Source organism: Antechinus flavipes, chromosome 1 (genome assembly GCF_016432865.1).
Source record: "Antechinus flavipes isolate AdamAnt ecotype Samford, QLD, Australia chromosome 1, AdamAnt_v2, whole genome shotgun sequence".
NCBI classification, from domain to species: Eukaryota; Metazoa; Chordata; class Mammalia; order Dasyuromorphia; family Dasyuridae; genus Antechinus; species Antechinus flavipes.
In genome coordinates this window covers 436,980,314-437,000,051 of record NC_067398.1, presented here as the reverse complement: position 1 = coordinate 437,000,051, position 19,738 = coordinate 436,980,314, and positions in this window count along the sequence as shown.

The window sequence follows — 19,738 nt, the reverse complement described above, 5'->3', positions numbered from 1 at the left end:
TGGAATCTATTTCTTCTTACAACTCTCTTAATTTCTCCCTTAGCCCTACTTACCTCAAGCAGCCCTTCCCCTTAATAATAGATTCTGTTCCAGCCTTTTACCTTTACTCAGTATGCATCACTCTGCTTTAAATGTGTTTCTTGTAAACAACATATTGTAGGGTTCTGGCTTTTAATCCAATCTGCTATCTACTTTAGCTTTATGGGAGAGTTCACCCCATTCACATTTATAGTTAAAAATAAGAATCCTGTATTTCCAACCATCTTATTTATCTCAGATTATACTTTTCTCTTTTCTTTTCCCCTTTCCCTCTTCCCTAGTATTTTACTTATCAGCACTACTTACCTCAAGCAGCCCTTCCCCTTTTAAGCCTCTCCTCCTTTCTTATACCTTTCCCCTACTATTTCTGCTTTTTCTTCTATTTGCTCTCCCCTTTCTTTTTCCCCTTTCCCCTCCCCTTTCCTATAAGGTGAGAGAAGTTTCTTTGTGAAACCAAATATGTCTGATATTCTCTCTTTGAGCCAAATCTGATGAGAGTAAGATTCACACAATCTTCATCCCTTTCCCTTTTTTTCCTCAATTACAATAGTTTTTCTTTGCCTCTTGCTGAGATATAATTTCCCTCTTTTTACCTTTACTTCCCCCTTTTTCTAGTACAGTCCCCTTTCCACCTCTAGTTTCTTTTTTTTTTTAAATATTATACTAGTAAAATCAAATTATACATACGCTCTCCACATATACCCATAAATACAGTCCTCAAGAGTTCTTTTCCTTTTACCTTTTTATGCTTCCCTTGTGTTCTATATTTGAAAGTCAAATCTTTTGTTTAGCTCTGGTCTTTTCATCAGAAATAAATGGAATTTAACTGTTTTTTGAATGTTCATCTTCTTCCCTAAAATAAAACGCTCAATTTAGAAGGGTAATTTATTCTTGGCTGCATTCCAAGTTCCTTTGCCTTTTGGAATATCAGATTCCAAGGTGGAATCTGCTTTAAGATGGAAGCTGCTAGGTCCTTGGTAATCCTTATTGTGACTCCTCAGTATTTGAATTTTTTTTTTGGCTGCTTTCAATGTTTTCTCCTTGGTTGGACAGTTCTGAAATTTAGCCATGCTATTCCTTGGAGTTTTAATTTTGGGGTTTCTTTCAAGAGGTGTTTGGTGAATTCTTTTGATGGCTATTTTATTTTCTGATTCTGTGACATCAGAGAAATTCCCTTTGATACTTTCCTGAAAAATAATGTCCAGGTTCTTTTTTTTTTTCCATCATGGTTTTCAAGTCAGTTGTTTTCCCAAGTATCTATTTTACATTTTCTTCTATTTTTTCATTTTTTTTATTTTGCTTGACTTATTCTTGATGTCTCATTGAATCACTCATTTCCATTTGTTCAGTTCTGATTTTAAATGAATTATTTTCTTTATTTTTATTTTTATTTTTTAGTTCTTTTTGTATTTGTCCAATTGAATTTTTAAAGAGTTGTTTTAGTCTGTGGATTTTTTTTCCATCTCACAAATTCTGTTTTTTAATGTATTTTCTTTTTTCTTTTCACAAATTCTGTTTTTCAGGGGATTGTTTTCTTTTTCCCATTTAACAAATTCTGTTTTTCAGGGAGTTGTTTTCTTTTTCCATTTTGTCAAATCTAATTTTTAAAGAGTTACATGCTTTTTCCATTTCACTAACTCTATTTTGTAATGAATTTTCTTCAGATAATTTTTGTATTTCCTCTTCCAAACCCTCTTGCAAAGTTCTGATTTCCTTACCTTTTTCTTCTTCTCCTCTCTTTTAAGACCCTTTAAAATTTCTTCTAGGAGGGCCCAATTTATAACACCCTTGGGGCTTCATTTGGAGACAATCTGCATTTAATCTCCTCAGGGTTTGAAATATATTCTTCTCTTTCACCATAAAAACTATCTATGGTCAGATTTCTTTTTGCCTTTTTACACTTTTTAAAAAATGTTGAGATCTGCTTTTAGGGCAAGGGAGATTGTTCAAGCTTCCTCTACAAGGGCTGTAACTGGGCTGAGTCCATGCTGACTCACTCCCAGTGGACGTGGCCAGGTCTTCTGCAATTCTGACATTTTGGCATTCACTATTTACCTTTTGTGTTTGTGTTGGATGTTTTGTAACTTCTCTGCTGATCTACTGGCCTGCAACCAGGGCCCAGTAGCTAACACTGTTATAGATTCCTCCCCATAGATTCTCCACTGCATGGATTCCCCCCCCCCCCCCCCCAGGTCTGTACTGCTTGCATTGGCATTTGTGCTCAGCTGGCTTGCATTTGGCCCACCTTCCTCTGTGTCTGATTGAAACAGACCTTTTCTGGAGACCTTCAAAATTATCTTCTGCTGGTAATTTTTTGTACTCCCAATATTTGTGGGTTCTGCCAGTCCAGAACTAATTCAGAGCCTGGATTTACTAATTAGTCTGAGGGTAATGGGAAAAGGTAAACAGAAATGTGTGTCTTTTCCATTCTCTTGACTCTGCCAGGGTGATGCAAAAAATTTTAAATAAAATGTTAGCAAGAAGATTTCAACAGATTATCTCCAGGATATTACATCATGAACAGGTGGAATGTAAACATAGAATTCAGGGCTGCTTCTATTTTAGGAAAACTATCAGTATAGTTACCGATACTAATAACAAAACTTACAGAAATCATATGGTTATTTCAATAGATGAAAAAAAACCCTTTTTGATAAAATATAGCTTCTATTGTTATACTCCTAGAGAGCATAGGAATAAAGAGAGTTTTCCTTAAATTATAAGTAATGTCTAAAGATTTACTAGTAGTAGTGAATGATTATAGTAATCTACCATTTTAGAAATCCAACGATTCTAGTTTCTGGGATATAAAATCACTATCTGATAAAAACTTTTGGAAAGATTGGAAAATAGTATGGTAGAAACTAGGAATAGACCAACATCTCACACTCTATATTGAGATAAGGTCAAAATAAGATTAGCCATAAAGGATGGAAAACTGAAATAGCAAGAAATAGTTTCCCTATCAGATGTATGGAGAAAGGAGAAATTTATAATCAAATAAGAAATAAAGAACATTGTGAAAAGCAAAGTGAATAATTTTTATGACATTAAATTTAAAAAGTTTTGCACAAACAAAACTAAGCAACCAAGTTTATGAGGAAAGCAGAAAATTAGGAAACCTTAACAGTCTTTCTGATAAGTGTTTCTGATAAAGACCTCATTTCTCAAGTACACAGAAAACCATCAAATTTATAAGAATCGAAATTTTATCTCAAATGAAATATTGTAGAAGGATATAAATATACTGTTGTTAGAGGAAGAAATTAAAGCTATTTATAGTAATATGAAAAAATGCTCTAAATCACTATTCATCAGTGAAATGCAAATCAAAACAACTCTGAAGTACTCCCTTGCACCTATCAGATTAATCAATATGATAGAAAATGAAAATTTTGAATGTTGGAGGGATGTGAGAAAACTGAGATACTAATGCATTGTTGATGGAGTTGTGATCCAGCCATTCTAAATAGCAATTTCCATCTTGCTCTTAGGGCAACAAACTGCATATATCTTTGATCCAGCAATATCACTGCTAGGTCTGTATCCCAAACAGATCATAAAAAGGGGAATAGCACCTACTTATACAAACATGTTTATAGCAGCTCTTTTCTGGTGGCAAAGAATTAGAAATAGAATTAGAAATTGAGGAGATATCAATTGAAGAATGGCTGAAACTGTTTTGGTATATAATTGCAATAGAATAATATTGTTCTATAAGAAATGTTGAGCAGGAATATTTCAGAAAAACCTGAAAAGAATTACATGAACAGATATTGAGTGAAGTGAGCATACATAGTAGAAGCTTGTACACACTGACAGAACCATTTTGTGATGATCAACTATGATACATTTAGCTCTTCTCAGAAATTCAGCAATATTGTTCTATAAGAAATGTTGAGCAGGAATATTTCAGAAAAACCTGAAAAGAATTACATGAACAGATATTGAGTGAAGTGAGCATACATAGTAGAAGCTTGTACACACTAACAAAAACATTTTGTGATGATCAACTATGATACATTTAGCTCTTCTCAGCAATTCAATGATCCAAGACAATTCCAAAAAAACTCACAATGAAAACTACTATCCACAAACACAAAAGTAATGATAGAGTCTGACTGCAGAGCCAAGTATACTATTTTTACTTTTTTCTTTCTAATGTCTTTTCTCTTTTGTTCTTACCCCTTCTATAACATAACTAGTGCAGAAATATGTTTAACATATGTTAAATGCATGTTTAACATGCATACATGTGTACACATATATAATCTATATCAATTGCTTGCTGCTTTGGAGAAGGAAGAAGGGAAGGAAAGAGGGGGAAAATTTGAAACCTAAAATCTTATAAAAATGAATAGTGAAAGCTACTATTATATCTAATTGGAAAAAAGTGCTATTAAGTTTTGTGTTTATGGGAAGATAACCAAAGCTCAATTACAAGAGTTCAGGGTCTCAGTGACAGGGCATCAATTGAAATGGGAGTGGGATGTTTCTTTGATTAATTGGATTGTCTTTAATCACAACAAATGTAAAATTTCCTGGGAGAATTAGACATTAAATTATTATCATCATTTGTATGCCTTGGAGAGTGTGACTTTCAGATCTTTTCCTGAAAACAGGTGTTTTTGGTAGCATTGTAGGGCAGAGACCATAAAAATTCTGAGTTCCTAAGGGAGAAATAGAGAAGAAAGCATAATCTAGTTGAATAGAAGGGAAAGGCATAAAGAAAGGATGGAGGGTGAGGAGGGTTGGGGATCTTCCCAAACTGCCTGCTTTTCAATCTCTTACATTTCCATTAAAGTGAAATTTTAGTTGATTTAAAGTTGAATAATTCAGCTGATCGCCATTTCCTGTCTAATCAAATAGGTGAGCTCTGAGGACATATTTTTTTCCCCACACACTTCGTTTGAGATATGTTTCAAGCTATGATCATAATCCAGAGCTAGAAAATCCAGGAGCTTGAATCAGTTATTAAATGGAAACAAAAAGTATTGTTTTCTCTAACACTGTCCCCCACCTCTGACTCCTACTATTCAGCAATAAGAGGTGAATTTTCATTAAACATGGGCAGTAAAAAATGAGATGTGCACTTTGTCTGAACTCTCTCAGTGTTCTATAAAATGTTCAATTAACTGTATTTGCCAGGCTCTATATTTCTTTCTTTAGTCAGTGGACTGCATGAGGTCTCTTCAGTGGCTCATTTAGCATGTAAAAAAGTCAATTTATTAAATTTAGGAAAAAAAATACTCAGTATAGCAACATGGATAAATACTAATGCTATTATTTTCATTTTCCTCATGACCCATTGTTTAAACTTCTCTGAGTACCACAAGAAATTAAAAATTAAAATTACTTTTGAAGAAGGGTTACAAAGAGAGATAGCAATATAAACCTTGGATCTCTTGGGTAATGAAGGTAGAATTTTCATAGATATCTGAAAAGCAGAGAAATAAAGCTTAAAGTTGGTATTCCTTCTACCTTCAAATATTTTGCATTGATTCCTTTTCTCTCTATTCTCTGTGATTTCCAAAGCTGATCTTATTATCTCTCCCTCTATACTTATACATTTTTTTTTGACTTCAGTTAGTCAAAAAGAATTTCTTAAATGCCTACTAGTGCCAAGTACTGTGTTCACTTCAGGGAATACAAAGTAAAAGACAGTTCTTGTTCATAAAGTGTGTACAATTTAGTAGAGGAAAAAATGTATAAACGATTTATAGGTACATTATAATAAAATAGAGAGAATCAACAGAAGGAAGGTAATTAGTATTTCAGATCTGAACATCTTAAGGACCAGAACCCTTGTAGAAGGAGGAATTTTATCTGGAATTGCTAGATTATGCAGAGACGAGAAGAGGCAGAATGCAAGGCAAAGGGGATAGAGAGAAAATACCCAGTCAAGGGAGACCATTACTATATAACAGAACAGAATATGTGGAGGTTAGTAAGGTATAAGAAAATTGGGAAGGTTAGGATTTTGGGTGTTAAACAAAAGATTTTATATTTCCTCATCAGTTATGGGGAGTCCCTGGAGTTGGTAGAATTGAGGCAATAGGTAACATGAACGTAATCATTTTAGAGAGGTCAGTTTAATAACAGTGTAGATGATGGTTTAAAAGGGAATGAGCCTTAAGACATGGAAAAAAAACTAGCAGACTATTACAATAGTCCAGATGTGAAGTGATGAAGGTCTGCATCTGGGAGGTGACAATGTCAGAATGTAGAGGTGAGATGTCATGAAGGTAACATCAAATGGCCTTGGCAACAGATTATATTGGAAAGAGGTGAGAGACTATAGAATCAAGAATGGCACCTGAGGGGCAGCTAGGTAGTACAGTGGATAAAGCACTAGCCCTGAAGTCAGGAGGACCTGAGTTCAAATCTGTTGGTCTCAGACACTTAACACTTCCTAGCTATGTTACCCTGGGCAAGTCACTTGACCCCAATTGCCTCAGGGGAAAAAAAATAATGACACTCAGATTGGGAGACTAAGGGACTGGAAGGATCATGGTATCCTTAACAAAAATAAGAAAGCTCAGAAGAGAGGAGAATTTTGGAAAAAAGATAATTTTTTTTCTCAGTAAATTACCAGTCAGTTATCTTCCATGTTCAAAACTGTATTATTATTATCTTTGATTTTTTTCTTTCCCCTCTTCTCTCATAACCAATTATTTATTGAGTCTTATAATTTTTACTTCTACAATGGGGCGATTGACAATTTTGCCTCTGAACTCTAATGATTCTGGAGGAGTAAGTAAGGCTGATGACTTTGCATAGCTCTGTCTTAATTAAATCCAATTCACACACAAGCCAAGACATTACCTGCATGATGCATTTGGTCCTTTTCAAAAATGAAGGATGAACAACAACACTTCTACAGCACAATATCTCTTGCATCTGTTTTCTCCTCTATTTTTTGCCTTTACCATTCTAGTAAATAAATTACATTACCATATTCTCAGATCAGTGCAATGGTCTTTTGAGAGTCTTTTTTAACCTATACTTTCTTACACCTCCAGCTTATTTTGTGTATCAGTATTTGATAATCTTTCTTAGGCATATCTTTGGGCAGGCAATACTCAGGTCTCTCTTCTGGCTTCATGTGGTCTATAGAATAAGGTTCAAATTTTTTGGTTTGCTATACAAAACCTTGTCAGTGTGTCACCATGATACTTTTCCTATCTTACCTAATTATGGTACTCAACCTGCTAGCCAACCAAGACAACTCTTAATTTTGACTGAAATTTTTGTCATTACTGATGTATTGCTTTAGTTTGGAATGCAAATACTCTGGAGAGAGGTAAAACATTTATTTTTTAATTCTTTAGCATGAATGATTTTATCAGATGCTTTTTTTATTTTATGAATTCAGAGTAGGGTATCATAAAAACTGTGGGTACTTTTAAGGAAGATAGGATTAGAAGAAAAAAGAGTTAATATTATGATATTTATTTTCACATTTATTCTCCTTTGTCTCTGCTTTCATATAGGATACTCCCCATGCTTAGAATGTACTTCCTTCTTACCTCCCTCAAGCTTCATCTCAAATATCACCTGTTTCATGAGACTAATCCTGATTTCCTCTTTGTTGTTATTCAGTCATTTCTTCGAGATCCCTTTGATGTTTTCTTAGCATAGATACTGGAGTGGTTTGCCTATTTCTTATTCAATTTCCTAAATTGTGGGGCCTTCACCCTGAAATGTCTTTGTATAAATTTTGGATTTACCTTTTTTTGGCATAAATTTTGCTTCTTTCTAGTAGAATGTACTCTTAGTAAGGACAGATACTGTTTTCAACTTCGGAGCTCAGTGCAGTGCCTACCTATCAAAATGTCTTGCATATAATAAATGCAATAAATGTCTTAGTAAAGAACAAATAGGCAATATTGTTTTCCAGATTGCACATTCCATTGGAAATCTGAAAGCTGAGTGATTGTTGTTTAGTTTATAAAGATGAATACAACTCTTGCTCAGCATTTTCTAGGACTTCTGTTTCCAGCAGGGCATATATTTTGTTTGATTGAAACACTCAAGTTTTTCTTCAGTTTTTAGTTTTCAAGTAGAAGGAAGATGCCTTGTTTTCAGGTAAATTGAAAGTATGGCCTGATTGGATTCCCACTTGTAAGTTTCTGTTGCCTTAGAAAACAGAAATATGTTGATAATTCCTTTTATTTTGGTTGGGTGCAAATGCATAAATGTGTGAAATCTCAGTAATTTCCCACAGAACACCTATTTCTCTGCTCTCCCCACCCCACATACACATGAATTTCTTGTCAAGGGACTTTGTGTCTTTGTCTCCTCCCCCTATTGTGTGATGATGAGTGGATACCATATTATGAAAAAAAGCAGAAATATTCTAGGCTGTTGCTCATTTTATTTTGAAAATAAATGTTCCAGAAGAATACAACCTTGGCTCAAGGTAGTTTGTAGGTCATATCATTATATTCCAGAGTGTATGTTTAGAATCACTTATAAATATTTGGCTCATTTCATATCCGCTCAAAAACAGTTCTTCTCATAGATCATGTGTTTTCCAGCCCTTATATTCTTGAAAACAGATATCCACAATACTTTCAGGCCATCTTTAAATCATGGTTAATGGGCATATATTTCACTGCCTTTTACACATAACTCTTCTTTGTGGAATGCTTTTCTTCATTGAAATCTAAGTTTTTTGAGGACAGGGACTACTATGCCTAATCTGACTCCTTCCATCCACTTCCTTCCATCCATGTGCCCAAATAGTTACAAATTATCATACATTTCTAGCCTTAGTGCTTAACAGATTGGTTGGCTCATAGTAAATGCCTAACACATGTTCTCTATTAATCATTTATTTATGCTATTAGTATTCACTAATCTCTCAAGTTTATAGTTAAACAAGAAGTTTAATTAGTCAAATCATAGTAGAGTCAAAAAACAATATACAATTTGCATTATATAATACAACATTCCAATTTTTTCACTGTTCCAGACTTCAAGTAGAAATCTATTTCTTTTTCTAAAGTTTTCTAACCTCTGGGGAATTCGATAGTGAAACTATGAAACCAGATATTATATTTGTTTTGAGTTGTGATATTTTCTTGTCAAGGTCAGCCCTTTCACTTGTTCATTGATCTTTTTCTCTTCTATTTTCTCTGACAAATTAACTATGAGGTCATTCCCTTCCACTTCTAATTTTTAGTTTTTTCCTATTTAATGATTCTTTCCCTGAACTCACAAACATTTTGGAGTCAATATATCCTTCAAGAAAAATGATCTCTAAACTATCATCTTGCATCTCTTCTACCTTTTAAAGCCAAATTCCTAGGAAATGTTTTAAAATTATTGTATCCATTTTCTTTCCTCTCATTTCTCCACTTCTTAAAATCTAACTTCTACATCACTGAATTGAAATTGCTTTCCAAACTTACCAAATGATTTGACAAATCTCATGATTATTTTTCAAGTTTTGACCTTACTGTAGCATTTAATATTATTAACTTCTTCTCTTATCTTAAATACTTTCTGATATGTAAATATTTTTGACATAGCTGTCTCTTTTGGTTCTTCTCTTATGTATCTGACTGTTCCATCTTTTCCTTTGATCACTGTCAAAATCTCATTCTGTAACCATGCAACTTACCATATCCAAGGCTCTCTTATTTTCACTTTCACTTTTGGCAATCACATCAATTTCCATGAGTTCAAGTATTATCTTTATGAAAATAGCTCCTACATTCTGTCTACCTGTCTATCCAGTCCTAGTCTCTCTCTTACACCTTAGTATTGCATCACCCACATTGGACTTTCCCTTTCTAACTATCTCCTCTTTTAACTTTTTTACATTTTCTAAGAGAATCAATCTTATCTTAAGTAATTTTCAATTTTCTCCCTACATCTCTCATATCCATTTAATTGCTCAGTTTTCTTGTTTCTGTCTCCAGAAAATCTTTTCCACAGATGCTTTTCTCTTCCCATCCTCCTTTAAGTCCTTATAAACTCTTTTTTTTTTTTTTTTTTTGCTGAGGCAATTGGAGTTAAGTGACTTGCCCAAGGTCACACAACTAGGAAGTGTTAAGTGTCTGAGTCCAGATTTGAACCCAGGTTCTCCTGACTTCAGGGCTGGTGCTCTATCCACAACCCAACTAGCTGCCCCCTTTATCAGTTCTTACGTAGACCACTGTCATGGTATTAGATAAAAATCTATTCTGACTCCTTCCATCCACTAACTGCTAGTGCTCATGTGCCCAAATACTTATATATCTATCATATATATATATTTCATGTTTTCTTCTCCAATAGAATTCAAACTACTTGAGAGCAGGCATAATACTTTGCAGATATTAGATCTTTAATGGATTCTTGTTGAATTAAAAGAAATGAATTCTCAGTTCAGGAAACTCTTGATCTACAAAACCCTTCCTTTACAAAACCCTTTCTGGTTACATCAATTTTTCTCTTTTCTGGATTTATTTTGTTGAATAAGTTGTATTGGGAATCATTTAGTTTATATCTTTGTATTCTCAGCATCTAGTACAATGCCTTGAATTTGAGAATTAGTAATGAGAATTAAAAATGCTCATTGAATTGAAAAGCTAGAATGTGTTCTCTTTCCCTTCTTGTGCTTGGTAGTCAATGTTTTGCTCTTTCCCCTTCAATTGTAATTTTTTGTTATCTTATAGTCAGAATAGCCTTGTTGAAACATGGACTTAAAATTACAAGGCCTGGAAACAGGTTCTAGCTTCCCCCCGTCAAACTATATGCTTTGCTGTAAGCTACTTACCTCTCTGAGCTTCTTGATTTACCTATAAATAGGGAATAGTAATATTTTCATTACCAACTTCACAGCTCTGTTATAAGGATCAAATGTTATAAAGTGTACAAATTACTATATAACTACAAATCTCTATAGAGATATAAACTATCTTCACTGAGCCTTTGAATACAAACTCTGTCTTGAGTCAAAGGCCTCATCTGTACTATAATTTCTGAACTGCCTGTAAAATTATATTGTCTTTTATCTAGCTCTCCTGCCCATTTCATATTGTCAGTAAGTTATTCTGATGCATTACTTTTTGGGATTTGACTCATTTACAATTATGAGTGAATGAAAGTATTTACTAAGCAACCTTTATGTGCAAGTTACTGTTCTAATTTGGGGAAATAAATAGCAAAACAAAATGAACCTTGTTATCAAGGGGCTCACTTTTGAAGGGGAGACAAAACATATGAAAGGATTCATTTATAAGTTATTTTAAAAAGTCCTATTATTGTAGCGAAACAGTAAATCAAATGTCTTGTCTGATGCCATTTCTACTTACATATCAATTTCTGATTTTAAACCATTTGACAGAGCCAAGGACCTTGGTAGAAAGAAATTCCTGGGTTTTTAGTATGTGTGACTAGAATTTGCAGGAACAGTGACCAAATTATAGTGATTCCTTCGCAGGATGATGGTTGTCTAAACTGGGCCAGAAGTACTGCTGTTCCCAAATTCTTGGGTTCAAGATCCTGGACTGTTTCCATTAGGGAGTGAGAGATGGTCAAGATAATGGGAATAATTTGACTGGACTGGCTCATTTCTTTCTTTACTTCTTCAGGGTCTCTTGTTGTTTCGCTTGCTGGCTTGCTTGTCCTGGTTGTCTGTGTGTAGAAGTTGATAGGTATGGGTGATCCCTTTCTTAAAGGATGGCCATGTAATCTGTGTTGAAAACAGGACTGGTGAAGATGTTGTCACTCCTAGTGTTCTCATGCCCGTCTTCTGGCTGATGGCAACTTGTCAGCAGTTGATCATAGTGGTGGTGAGAAAGGAAGCCAGTGCCTTCTTTTTTATAAAAATAATTTATGGAATAAAACAAGCATTTTCATAACACAGTACAAAAACTTATTGTATATGAAACTGAAAAGCTATTGCGCACAACTTGCAATTTCTTTCAAATATACAAGAAAATTAATAGGTAATTTTCTTTTTTTCCCTTCCTTCCTCTACCCTAGTGATGGCTATCATTAAACACAAAAATCTATATGTAAAATGATTCTATACATACTTCTATTTATTAGTTTTTTCTCTAGATGCAGATAGCATCTTTCTTCTTATGTCCTTTATGCTTAATTTGGGTATTTATAATAGATAAGATAATTTATTTGCTCAGAATTGTTCTTAAAATAATACTGCTGTTTTCTTATTTCTTTTTTTTTTTTAAATTTTTTATTTAATAATTACATTATATTGACACTCATTTCTGTTCCGATTTTTTTTTCCCCTCCCTCCCTCCACCCCCTCCCCTAGATGGCAAGCAGTCCTTTATATGTTGGATATGTTGCAGTATATCCTAGATACAATATATGTTTGCAGAACCGAACAGTTCTCTTGTTGCGTAGGGAGAATTGGATTCAGAAGGTATAAATAATCCGGGAAGAAAAACAAAAATGCAGATAGTTCACATTCGTTTCCCAGTGTTCTTTCTTTGGGTGTAGCTGCTTTTGTCCGTCATTTATCAATTGAAACTCAGGTCTCTTTGTCAAAGAAATCCACTTCCATCAAAATATGTCCTCATACAATATCGTTGTCGAAGTGTATAATGATCTCCTGGTTCTGCTCATTTCACTTAGCATCAGTTCATGTAGGTCTCTCCAAGCCTCTCTGTATTCATCCTGCTGGTCATTTCTTACAGAACAATAATATTCCATAACATTCATATACCACAATTTACCCAGCCATTCTCCAATTGATGGGCATCCATTCATTTTCCAGTTTCTAGCCACTACAAACAGGGCTGCTACAAACATTTTGGCACATACAGGTCCCTTTCCCTTCTTTAGTATTTCTTTGGGATATAAGCCCAATAGAAACACTGCTGGATCAAAGGATATGCACATTTTGATAATTTTTTGGGCATAATTCCAGATTGCTCTCCAGAATGGTTGGATTCGTTCACAACTCCACCAACAATGCATTAGTGTCCCAGTTTTCCCGCATCCCCTCCAACATTCATCATTATTTTTTCCTGTCATCTTAGCCAATCTGACAGGTGTGTAGTGGTATCTCAGAGTTGTCTTAATTTGCATTTCTCTGATCAATAATGATTTGGAACACTCTTTCATATGAGTGGTAATAGTTTCAATCTCATCCTCTGAAAATTGTCTGTTCATATCCTTTGACCATTTATCAATTGGAGAATGGCTTGATTTCTTATAAATTTGAGTCAGTTCTCTATATATTTTGGAAATGAGGCCTTTATCAGAACCTTTAACTGTGAAAATGTTTTCCCAGTTTGTTGCTTCCCTTCTAATCTTGTTTGCATTAGTTTTATTTGTACAAAGGCTTTTTAATTTGATGTAATCGAAATTTTCTATTCTGTGATCAGTAATGGTCTCTAGTTCATTTTTGGTCCCAAATTTCTTTCTTCTCCACAAGTCTGAGAGATAAACTATTCTATGTTCCTCTAATTTATTTATAATCTCGTTCTTTATGCCTAGGTCATAGACCCATTTTGATCTTATCTTGGTATATGGTGTTAAGTGTGGGTCCATGCCTAATTTCTGCCATACTAATTTCCAATTGTCCCAGCAGTTTTTATCAAATAATGAATTCTTTTCCCAGAAGTTAGGGGCTTTGGGTTTGTCAAACACTAGATTGCTATAATTGACTATTCTGTCTTGTGAGCCTAGCCTTTTCCACTGATCCACTAATCTATTTCTTAGCCAATACCAAATGGTTTTGGTGACTGCTGCTTTATAATATAATTTTAGATCAGGTACAGCTAGGCCACCTTCATTTGATTTTTTTTTCATTAGTTCCCTTGAGATTCTCGACTTTTTATTGTTCCATATGAATTTTGTTGTTATTTTTTCTAGATCAATAAAATATTTTCTTGGAAGTCTGATTGGTATAGCACTAAATAAATAGATTAGTTTAGGGAGTATTGTCATCTTTATTATGTTCGCTCGGCCAATCCAAGAGCACTTAATATTTTTCCAATTATTTAAGTCTGACTTTATTTGTGTGGAGACTTTTTTATAATTTTGCTCATATAATTCCTGACTTTCCTTTGGTAGATAGATTCCCAAATATTTTATGGTATCAACAGTTATTCTGAATGGAATTTCTCTTTGTATCTCTTGCTGTTGGGTTTTGTTGGTGATGTATAAAAATGCTGAGGATTTATGGGGATTTATTTTGTAGCCAGCTACTTTGCTAAAATTATGAATTATTTCCAATAGCTTTTTGGTAGAATCTCTGGGGTTCTCTAGGTATACCATCATATCATCTGCAAAGAGTGATAGTTTGGTTTCCTCATTGCCTACTCTAATTCCTTTTATATCTTTCTCGACTCTTATTGCCGAGGCTAGTGTTTCTAATACGATATTAAATAATAATGGTGATAGTGGGCAACCTTGCTTCACTCCAGATCTTACTGGGAAAGGTTCCAGTTTTTCCCCATTGCATATGATGCTTACTGATGGTTTTAAATATATGCTCCTGACTATTTTAAGGAAAAGTCCATTTATTCCTATGCTCTCAAGTGTTTTTATTAGGAATGGATGTTGGATTTTATCAAATGCTTTTTCTGCATCTATTGAGATGATCATGTGGTTTTTGTTTGTTTGGTTATTGATATAGTCAATTATGCTAATAGTTTTCCTAATATTGAACCAGCCCTGCATTCCTGGTATAAATCCTACTTGGTCATAGTGTATTATCCTGGTGACAATTTTCTGTAATCTTTTTGCTAATATTTTATTTAAGATTTTAGCATCAATATTCATTAGGGAGATTGGTCTATAATTTTCTTTCTCTGTTTTCAGCCTACCTGGTTTAGGTATCAGTACCATATCTGTGTCATAAAAGGAGTTTGGTAGGACTCCTTCAATCCCTATTTTTTCAAATAGTTTATATAACATTGGAGTTAATTGTTCTTTAAATGTTTGGTAGAATTCACATGTAAATCCATCTGGTCCTGGGGATTTTTTCTTAGGGAGTTGATTGATAGTTTGTTCTATTTCTTTTTCTGAGATGGGACTGTTTAGGATATTTACTTCTTCCTCTGTTAGTTTGGGCAAGCTGTATTTTTGGAGGTATTTTTCTATTTCATTTAAGTTGTCGAATTTATTGGCATAAAGTTGGGCAAAGTAACTCCTAATTATTGCTCTAATTTCCTCTTCGTTAGTGGTGAGTTCTCCCTTTTCATTTTTAAGACTAACAATTTGATTTTCCTCTTTCCTTTTTTTAATCAGATTTACTAAGGGTTTGTCTATTTTGTTGGTTTTTTCATAGAACCAACTCTTAGTTTTATTAATCAATTCAATAGTTTTTTTACTTTCAATTTTATTGATCTCACCTTTTACTTTTAGAATTTCAAGTTTAGTGTTTGACTGGGGGTTTTTAATTTGTTCCTTTTCTAGCATTTTTAATTGCAAACCCAATTCATTGACCTTCTCTTTCTCTATTTTATACAAATAGGCCTCTAGAGATATGAAATTTCCCCTTATTACCGCTTTGGCTGCATCCCATACATTTTGGTATGATGTCTCATTATTATCGTTTTCTTGGGTGAAGTTATTAATTATGTCTATGATTTGCTGTTTTACCCAATCATTCTTTAGTATGAGATTATTTAGTTTCCAATTATTTTTTGGTCTACTTCCCCCTGCTTTTTTGTTGAATGTAATTTTCATTGCATCGTGGTCTGAAAAGGATGCATTTACTATTTCTGCCTTACTACATTTGAGTTTGAGGTTTTTATGTCCTAATATATGGTCAATTTTTGTATAGGTTCCATGAACTGCTGAAAAGAAAGTGTATTCCTTTCTGTCTCCATTACATTTTCTCCAGAGATCTATCATATCTAGCTTTTCTAGTATTCTGTTTACCTCTTTGACTTCTTTCTTATTTATTTTCTGGTTTGATTTATCTAATTCTGAGAGTGCAAGGTTAAGATCTCCCACTATTATAGTTTTACTGTCTATTTCTTCTTGCAGCTCTCTTAGTTTCTCTTTTAAGAATTTAGATGCTACCCCACTTGGTGCATATATGTTTAATATAGATAGTGCTTCATTATCCATGCTACCCTTTAGCAAGATATAGTGTCCTTCCTTATCTCTTTTAATTAGGTCAATTTTTGCTTTAGCTTGATCTGAGATCAGGATGGCTACCCCTGCTTTTTTGACTTCACCTGAAGCATAGTAGATTTTGCTCCAACCTTTTACCTTTAACCTGCATGTATCTCCCCGCTTCAGGTGTGTTTCCTGTAAACAACATATTGTAGGATTCTGGCTTTTAATCCATTCTGCTAACCGCTTCCTCTTTATGGGGGAGTTTACCCCGTTCACATTTATGGTTAGAATGACCAATTCTGTATTACTTGCCATCTTGTTAACCCCGGTTTATGCTTTCCTCCCTTCTTTCCCCTTTCCCCCCCTTCCAAGTATTAAGCTTGTGAGCACCCCTTGCTTCTCACAGCCCTCCCTTTTTAGTGTCCCTCCCCCCGCCTTAGAGTTCCTCCCCCTATCTTACCCCTTTCCCTCCCAGTTCCCGTATTCCCTTCCGCTTAGCTTATTCCTTCCCTTTCCACTTTTCCCTTCTCACTTTTCAATGAGATGGGAGAAGTTTCACCATAGATTGAATATGTCTTAAGATTTTTCACTTAAAGCCAATTCTGAAGGCAGTAAGATACTCACTATATTCATCCCCCTCCATTCTTTCTCTCAGATATAATAGGTTTCCTATGCCTCTTCATGAGATGTACTACCCCCACTTTACCCTTTTTCTGGTACAATGTCCTTTCCACATCAATTTCTAGAACAAGGTATACATGTATTCTTTATACATCTATATAGTCAAAATATAGTTCCCAAGATTAATCTTTACCTTTTTAGATTTCTCTTGAGTTCTATATTTGTAGATCAAACTTTTTGTTAAGTTCTGGTTTTTTCATCAGAAATAGATGAAATTCGCTTACTTCGTTGAATGTCCATCTTCTTCCCTGGAAAAAGATGCTCATTCTCGCTGGGTAAGTTATTTTTGGTTGCATACCAAGTTCCTTAGCCTTTCGGAATATCATATTCCAGGCCCTTCGATCTTTTAATGTGGATGCTGCCAGATCCTGGGTGATCCTTATTGTGGCTCCTTGATACTTGAATTGGGTTTTTCTAGCCGCTTGCAATATTTTTTCTTTCATCTGAGGGTTCTGGCATTTGGCCACTATATTCCTTGGTGTTTTGATTTTAGGATCCCTTTCAGTGGGTGATCGATGAATCCTTTCAATGTTTATTTTTTCCTCTGTTCCTATGACTTCTGGGCAGTTCTCTTTGATAATTTCCTGGAAGACAGTGTCCAGGCTCTTTTTTTCATCATGTTTTTCTGGGAGTCCAATGATTCTCAGATTGTCTCTCCTGGATCTGTTTTCCAGGTCTGTTGTCTTTCCCAGAAGGTATTTCACATTTTTCTCCATTGTTTGATTTTTTTGGATTTGCTTGACTGATTCTTCTTGTCTCCTCGAGTCATTCAATTCCACTTGTTCAATTCTGATTTTCAGTGAAGTATTCTCTTCACTCACTTTTTTAAATTCTTTCTCTAATTGTCCAATTGAGTTCTTTTGTTCTGTGGAATTTTTTTCCATTTCGCCAATTTTGTTTTTTAGAGAGCTGTTTTCTGTTTCCAGTTCACTAATCCTATTTTTCAAGGATTTTACTTCTTTATCCAGTCTCTCTTTAACTGACTTCTCCAGGCTCTTTTGCCAAGCCTCCCTCTCCTTTTCCCAAGCTTCCTTCTCCTTTTGCCAAGCCTCACTCTGCTTTCCCCATTTTTCTTCTAGCTCCCTTGTGAGAGCCTTTTTAATCACTTCTATGAGGTTCATCTGTGCTGAGGAACAGACGATCTACTCCTTTGGGGAATCACCTGGGGACTGCCTGTTTTTAGTCTCCTCAGGATTTAGAGTCTGCTCTCTATCTGTGTAGAAGCTGTCAAGGGTTAAAGTCCTCTTCAGCTTCTTGCTCATTCTGTCTATTAATCAGAGACAAACTACCAAAGAAAAACAGAAAAAACTGGAGTCTTTCTTTGGGGGGGGGCTGGGTGTGTTATCGAGCTTCCTCTACAGACTGCAGGGGGAAGCAGTGAGGCACTAGCAGGACTGTGCTGCGCCTGCGCTCTGAGATCCCAAAGCGTGCTGAGTCACTGAGGGGGGGGAAGGGGGGGGCGGCCAGGTCCTGAGAGACTCCAGCTGTTTGCGGTTGTGTTCTTCAGCCCCGGTGTTTTTAGCTTCTCTGCTGGGCTGTTGACTTGCTGCAGGTTCCAAACCTGTAGCGAAGCTCTCCCCGCAGAGACGGCTACGATCACTCCCCACCCCCTCTCAGCTCTGCTCCCGTGCTCTCACTGCTGCTGCCCTCAGCCTGCGCCCGATCTAAAACCGCCCCAGCCCTCCAGTAAAGACAGACCTTTCTTGGCGGATCTCAAGGATGGCTTCTCTTGGTAACTATATGTGGGTTTTTTTCAGTCAAGCATTGATTCAGAGGCTTGTAATGAAGTGGATAGTGAGAGAAAGCGCGGAGCTTATGCAACTGTGAGCCTCCTCTCCGCCATCTTAACCGGAAGTCCTGTTTTCTTATTTCTGATCATTTTGTTCATTAACTCAAGAAATTATTCTATGTTTTTCTAAAATCATTGAACACATCATTTTTTATAGCACAGCAGTATTCCATCACAATCTTATATCACAACTTGTTCAGCCATTTCCAATTGATAGGCATCTGTGCAATTTCTACTTCTCTGCCACCATAAAAAGAATTGGACATTTTAGAACACATAACTTCTTTTCCTTTCCCCCCCTAATCATCTTTGGAAACAGACCAAGAAGTAGTAGTGCTAGGTCAAAGGATATGTATGTACTTTAATAATTCTTTGGGCATTATTACACATTAATCTCCAAAATGATTAGATCATGTGACAATTCTACCAACAATAAATGTATCTCAAGTTTTCCATAACTTTTTCTACATTTGTCACTTTCCCTTCCATCATTGTAGTCAATTTGGTAAAAATGATACCTGGAGGTAGTTTTAATCTGTATTTTTCTAGTCAATAATGATTTAGGGTATTTTTTCATAAATTGTTTTGATTTTGTTATTGAAAAATGACATTTTATTTATTTTTATTATCATTATTCATTTGCTATTTATTTATATAATATATATTATATATAATATAAATTATATTTTATCATTAATTGGGGCATGACATTCCTATAGATTATAGTTCTTTATGTATTTTAAATATGATACCTTTATTTGACAAACTAAATCATGTTCCCTTTTATTTCTTTTTTAAAATAATATTAATATTTTATTTTTCCCAATTGTATGTAAATTTTAAAAAACATTTTCCCTCAAATTTTAAGTTCCAAATTCTATTTTTCCCTCTTTCTTCACTTCCCATTGAGACAACAAGCTATTTGCCATAGGTTATACATGTGAAGTCTTGCAGAACACATTTCCATGTAAGTCATTCTGTAACAACCTCCACCCCTCCCCCCAAATATCTTTGATCTGCATGCAGGCTTTCCTAAGTTTTTTGGGGGGGAGATGAATAGCACCATTCATCATTAACTCTACAGAATTGTCTCGGATCATTGTATTGCTAAAAATAGCTAAGTTATTCATAGTAGGTCATCATATAGTATTGCTATCATTACAATGTAATTTTTACTTTCTGATATTT